This window comes from Heterodontus francisci, chromosome 23, assembly GCF_036365525.1.
Source record: "Heterodontus francisci isolate sHetFra1 chromosome 23, sHetFra1.hap1, whole genome shotgun sequence".
Lineage (NCBI taxonomy): Eukaryota > Metazoa > Chordata > Chondrichthyes > Heterodontiformes > Heterodontidae > Heterodontus > Heterodontus francisci.
This window is the reverse complement of record NC_090393.1, coordinates 19794296-19800295: the sequence shown is the minus strand read 5'-3', so window position 1 is coordinate 19800295 and position 6000 is coordinate 19794296.

The following is a 6000-nucleotide window of genomic DNA, read 5'->3' as shown; positions in this document are numbered from 1 at the left end:
ACCAGTAGCTGCAGATGGATACACTTCTTGCACACATGGTCATCAGGGACACTGGATGCGTCCTTGATTTCCCACATAGCGCAGGAGGAGCATATCACGGTTGTGAGCTCTCCTGCCATGACTTACCCTTAGATTAATTAGTTACTCACTGAATTAAAAAATACTAATTACACTAGGGGCCTTGTTCTACCCACTATAATCTAAAGTCCTTAATAAGCTACACTGAATTAAAAAAAACACTTTAGTAGTATCATCACCCTACTATATGGCACTGAGGTTATACTGACTAAATTGTAGCTGTATTGGTAAGAGCAAGTCATTCAGAAAGCCAAAGTAGATCCTGTATAATGAGTTGAAATAATTCAAGTGTAAGGAGATGGCAAACACTCAAGCACAAACTCAAGTTTTGTTAAATCAATGTAGACAGCTGGTCCCTCTGGTTCACATGACTCAGTATCACTCCAGGCAATGCCTCGCCCCAACAGCGCTGTCGCCATTTTATGTTTTACAACAGAATGTGTCAAAAAGCAATTATTCTCCTCAAAACCAATATTGTTTAGTGTTGTGATAGCCCTTGTAAAATCAGCATCTGATTACATGTTATTGTGACATTGCAATCAGACCACTAATCATCAGAGGCATTTTGTGTCTTGTGATTGGTCAATATATAATTGTCATAGTGACTCTGTCAAGACTGAAAAAAGCTGCTGGGGTTCTAGAATCCAGGGCACATACCAATCACAAGGGATTTTCTTTTGCACATTATGTTGGCATAACAACAGGGAGGCAACCGTCCTGAGGACAGATGTTTTGCAAAATTGATCCTGGCAGTTACCAAGAACACAACAGGTCCCATAGAATTTGTGCAGGAGAAACCTCGGGCCAAACCCAGAGTCTCCCAGTGCAGAAATGCAGACCTCAACAAATTTCATTCAGCAGGTGGTGGCTAACTCTGTCCTTGAACTGCTGCAAACAAGAGACAGAAATCCAAGTGTCAAAAGTGTCCAGCAGGAGTCAGGAGAGGCAGCAGAAGTATGTGGGTTATTAATTCTGAACTTTCTTCTTAATTCCTGATATGCCATGTCTGAGCTATTGCGTCCAACTGTGACCAGGCTACTGGCAAATCAAGCTGCAGGGCCTTTTGGCCTTTGAATGATACAGCTGAGCACCAGGTTTAATCCCCAATTTATGGTGGGTTTGCTGATCTCAGGTAGGGGGCTGCAAGATGGGTGCTAAATTTGGCCACAAACCCTGGCTTACGAAGGGGAAAATCAACAATTCATGCTCCAGATCACTGTACAAACCCTCTATCTGGAAATGTGTGTACGTGAAAATCAGGTGAGAACTGGAGTGGGTTTTCCTGTAATGTTCTTCACACTCAATTAGCCTGCTGATATTCACTGTCATGATTTAGACATGCATAATGGCCTCATTGGTGATGCACCCTGCCTGTGGAACCATACATTAGTAAGGCAGTCAAGACCATCAAAAGAGGAGACAAGAGGATAAAAGATTGAAAAGGAAACTAAATTTACAGATTAATTTGGTCATATTTATGATGTGATCAGGTTGAATTTCAGAGTTCCAAGTATTGATTTGCTGATAAAAACAGACTTTAGTTTTAGTGTTCACCCAATTAGAGAAAATCAGTTTTTTGAATTCTAGTTTGTGCTTTTTTTACCCCACAACACCTTCTTTCACTTGAATGGCTTGACAATAGTTTCCATAAGCAAACTTTGTTCATTGTGAATTGAAATCACATTTTTTGTTCTCTGGATTAGTGTAGTCCCTTGATCAGGGTAAATTGTGAACAGGAGAACACTAGGTCATACAGTGCATTTCCTGTCTCAAAGCATACCTTTCAAGATGTTACACAATACATAAGCTCCAAATAACTAGAGGGCTTTCTGTGTCTTGCCAGAAATGCCAACCATGGAAATTTTGAAGGCAGATTCCACCACCAAAACTGAAGGTGGGGCCAAGAGTATAAGGAAGACAGGCCAGGAGGGAAGAGGGGGAGGGGACTGGTCCTGGTAGGAATATGGGGTGGTGCAGGCAGAGAGCGCTACAACCTGGAAGAGAGTGCCAGGAAGGCCGGATCTGGATGAAATTGTAGTTTATAGAGTGCAGGAGTGTTAGGGTCTAAGAAAAAATGTGTGATATGTGTCTAAGACTTGGGTTCGATGAGATTTGGCAGTATTCAGTGAGAGGACTAGAGTCTGGGACTACTCACAAGAGAGGCTGCAAGGTCTGGGTGCACTGTGGAGGAGAGATCTGAGGCTTGAGAGTCTTCAGGGCCATGAAGCGGGCCCACTCAAGTAGTCTGGAGACTGAAAGGACTGAGGAGATTGAGGGATTCAAAAAACTGGGGATTGATAGGGTCCATGAGAAGTCAGTGATGGTGCTGGGATATGAAAGGGCTTGGAATAAAGGGTGTAGAGGGATCTCGAAGCACTAATTTTTAAAATATTTGTTCGTGGGATGCGGGCATCATTTAGTTAGGCCAGCATTTATTGCCCATCCCTAACTGCCCTTGAGAAGGTGGTGGTGAACTGCCTTCTTGAACCGCTGCAGTTCTTGGGGTGTAGGCACACCAACAGTGCCACTGGGAAGGGAGTTCCAGGATTTTGATCCAGCGACAGTGAAGGAAAGGCAATATAGTTCCAGGTCAGGATGGTGTGTGGCTTGGAAGGGAACTTGCAGGTGGTGATGTTCCATGCATTTGCTGTCCTTGTCCTTCCGGGTGGTAGAGGTTGCGATTTGGAAGGTGCTGTCTAAGGAGCCTTGGTGAGTTGCTACAGTGCATCTTGCAGATGGTACACGCTGCTGCCACTGTGTGTCAGTGATGGAGGGAGTGAATGTTTGTGGATGGGGTGTCAATCAAGTGGGCTGCTTTGTCCTGGATGGTGTTGAGCTTCCAGAGTGTTGTTGGAGCTGCACCCATCCAGGCAAGTGGAGAGTATTCCATCACACTCCTGATTTTAGATTAGATTAGATTAGAGATACAGCACTGAAACAGGCCCTTCAGCCCACCGAGTCTGTGCCGACCATCAACCACCCATTTATACTAATCCTACACTAATCCCATATTCCTACCAAACATCGCCACCTGTCCCTATATTTCCCGACCACCTACCTATACTAGTGACAATTTATAATGGCCAATTTACCTATCAACCTGCAAGTCTTTATTCCTTGTACATGGTGGACAGGCACTGGCGAGACAGGATGTGAGTTATTCGCTGCAGAATTCCCAGCCTCTGACTGGAGCATGTAGCCACAGTATTTATGTGGCTGGTCCATTTCAGTTTCTGGTCAATGATAATCCCCAGAATGTTGATAGTGGGGGATTCAGTGATGGTAATGTCAAGGGGAGGTGGTTAGATTCTCTCCTGTTTGAAATGGTCATTGCCTGGCACTTGTGTGGCACGAATGTTACTTGCCACTTATCAGCCCAAGCCTGGATGTTGTCCAGGTCTTGCTGCATATGGACATGGGCTGCTTCAGAATCTGAGTAGTTTTGAATAGTGCTGAACATTGTGCAATCATCAGCAATCATCAATTCTGACATTATGATTGAAGGAAGGTCATTGATGAAGCAGCTGAAGATGGTTGGGCCTAGGACACTATCCTGAGGAACTCTGCAGTGATGTTCTGGGACTGAGATGATAGACCTCCAATAACCACAACCATCTTCCTTTGTGCTAGGTATGACTCCAACCAGTGGAGAGTTTTCCCCCGATTCCCATTAACTCCAGTTTTGCTGCGGCTCCTTGATGCCATACTTGGTCAAATGCTGCCTTGATGTCAAGGGCAGTCACTCTCACCTCACTTCTGGAGTTCAGCTCTTTTGTCCATGTTTGAACCAAGGCTGTAATGAGGTCAGGAGTTGAGTGGCACTGGCAAAACCCAAACTGAGCATCAGTGAACAGGTTATTGCTGAGCAAGTGCTGCTTGATAGCACTATCGACAACCCCTTCCATCACTTTGCTGATGATCGAGAGTAGATTGATAGGGCGGTAATTGGCTAGGTTGGATTTCTCCTGCTTTTTGTGTACAGGACATACCTGGGCAATTTTCCACATTGCTGGGTAAATGTCAGTGTTGTAGCTGTACTGGAACAGTTTGGCCAGGGGTGCGGCTAGTTCTTGGGCACAAGTCTTCAGTACTATTGCCGGAATGTTGTCAGTGTCTTCAGCCGTTTCTTGATATCACATGTAGTGAATCGGATTGGCTGAAGACAGGCATCTGTGATACTGGGGTTCTCAGGAGGAGGCCGAGATGGATCATCCACTCGGCACTTCTGGCTGAAGATGGATGCAAATACTTCAGCCTTGTCTTTTGCACTGATGTGCTGGACTCCCCTATCATTGAGGATGGGGATATTTATGGAGCTTCCTTCTCCTGTCAGTTGTTTAATTGTCCTCCACCATTCATGACTGGATGTGGCAGGACTGCAGAGCTTAGATCTGATCCACTGGTTGTGGGATTGCTTAGCTCTGTCTATTTCATGCTGCCTTCAGCTGTTTGGCATGCAAGTAGTCCTGTGTTGTAGCTTCACCAGGCTGACAGCTTATTTTTAGGTGTGCCTGGTGCTGCTCCTGGCATGCCCTTCTGCACTTTTCATCAAACCAAGGTTGGTCCCCCAGCTTGATGGTAATGGTAGAGTGGGGGATATGCCAGGCCATGAGGTTACAGATTGTCGTTGAATACAATTCTGCTGCTGCTGGGCCCACAGTGCTTCTTGGATGCCCAGTTTTGAATTACTTGATCTGTTCAAAATCTTTCCCATTTAACATGATGGAGGGTATCTTCAATGTGAAGATGGGACTTCATCTCTGCAAGGACTGTGCAGTGGTCACTCCTACCAATACTGTCATAAACAGATGCATCTGCAACAAGTAGATTGGTGAGGATGAGGTCAAGTAGCTTTTTTCCTCACCACCTGCCACAGACCTTGTCTCACAGTTATGTCCTGTAGGACTCAGCCAGTAGTGGTGTTACCAAGCCATGCTTGGTGATGGACATTGAAGTCCCCCACCAAGAGTACATTTTGTGCCCCTGCTAAACACCAATTGGAAGAAGCACTGATTCATCAGCTGAGGTCAGGGGGTGGGGGATGGATGGTGCAGTATGTGCTAATCAGCAGAATGTTTCCTTACCTATGTTTGAGCTGATCCCATGAGAATTCATGGGGTCTGGCATCAATGTTGAGGACTCCCAGGGCAACTCCCTCCTGACTGTGTACCACTGTGATGCCATCTCTGGTGGGACAGGACATACCCAGGGATCTGGGACGTTGTCTGCAAGATATGATTCCATGGGTGGGAATGACTATGTCAGGCTGTTGCTTGACTAGTTTGTGGGATAGCTCTCCCAATTTTGGCACAAGCCCCCAGATGTTAGTAAGGGTCAACAGGGCTGTGTTTGGCATTGTCAGTGCCTCAGTTGATGCCAGGTGGTCCATCCATTTCATTCCTTTTCTTAGGCTTTGTCACAACTAAGTGGCTTTCTAGGCCATTTAAGAGTGAACCACATCACTGTGGGCCTGGAGTCTCATATAGGACAACAGACTTCCTTCCCTAAAGGGCCAGATGGGTTATTTCATGGTCACCATTAGAACTAGATTTTAATTCAGATTTTTTAATTAATTAAATTTAAATTTTACCATCTGTCATGGTGGGATTTGAACCCGTCTCTGGGTTACTAATCTAGTGATATTACCACTATGCCACTGCCTCCCCCATTATATGATACAGTTTGAAATACAGAGTCTTGAGGGTTTTAGCAACACATGGCACTAGGATTTGGGACCAATGACGTTTGCTGGGGCATGGGCAGAGTAGTCTACACTGGTGTGGAAGTTCTGAGAGTAGGTGTGTAGTAGAGCAGGGTTCTTGAGAGGGTGCAGAGAAGGTTTACCAGAAATGGTTCCACGGATGAGGGATTTTTGTCTACAAGATTAGGGTGGAGAAGCTGGGGTTGTGGGGTTGTTCTTGG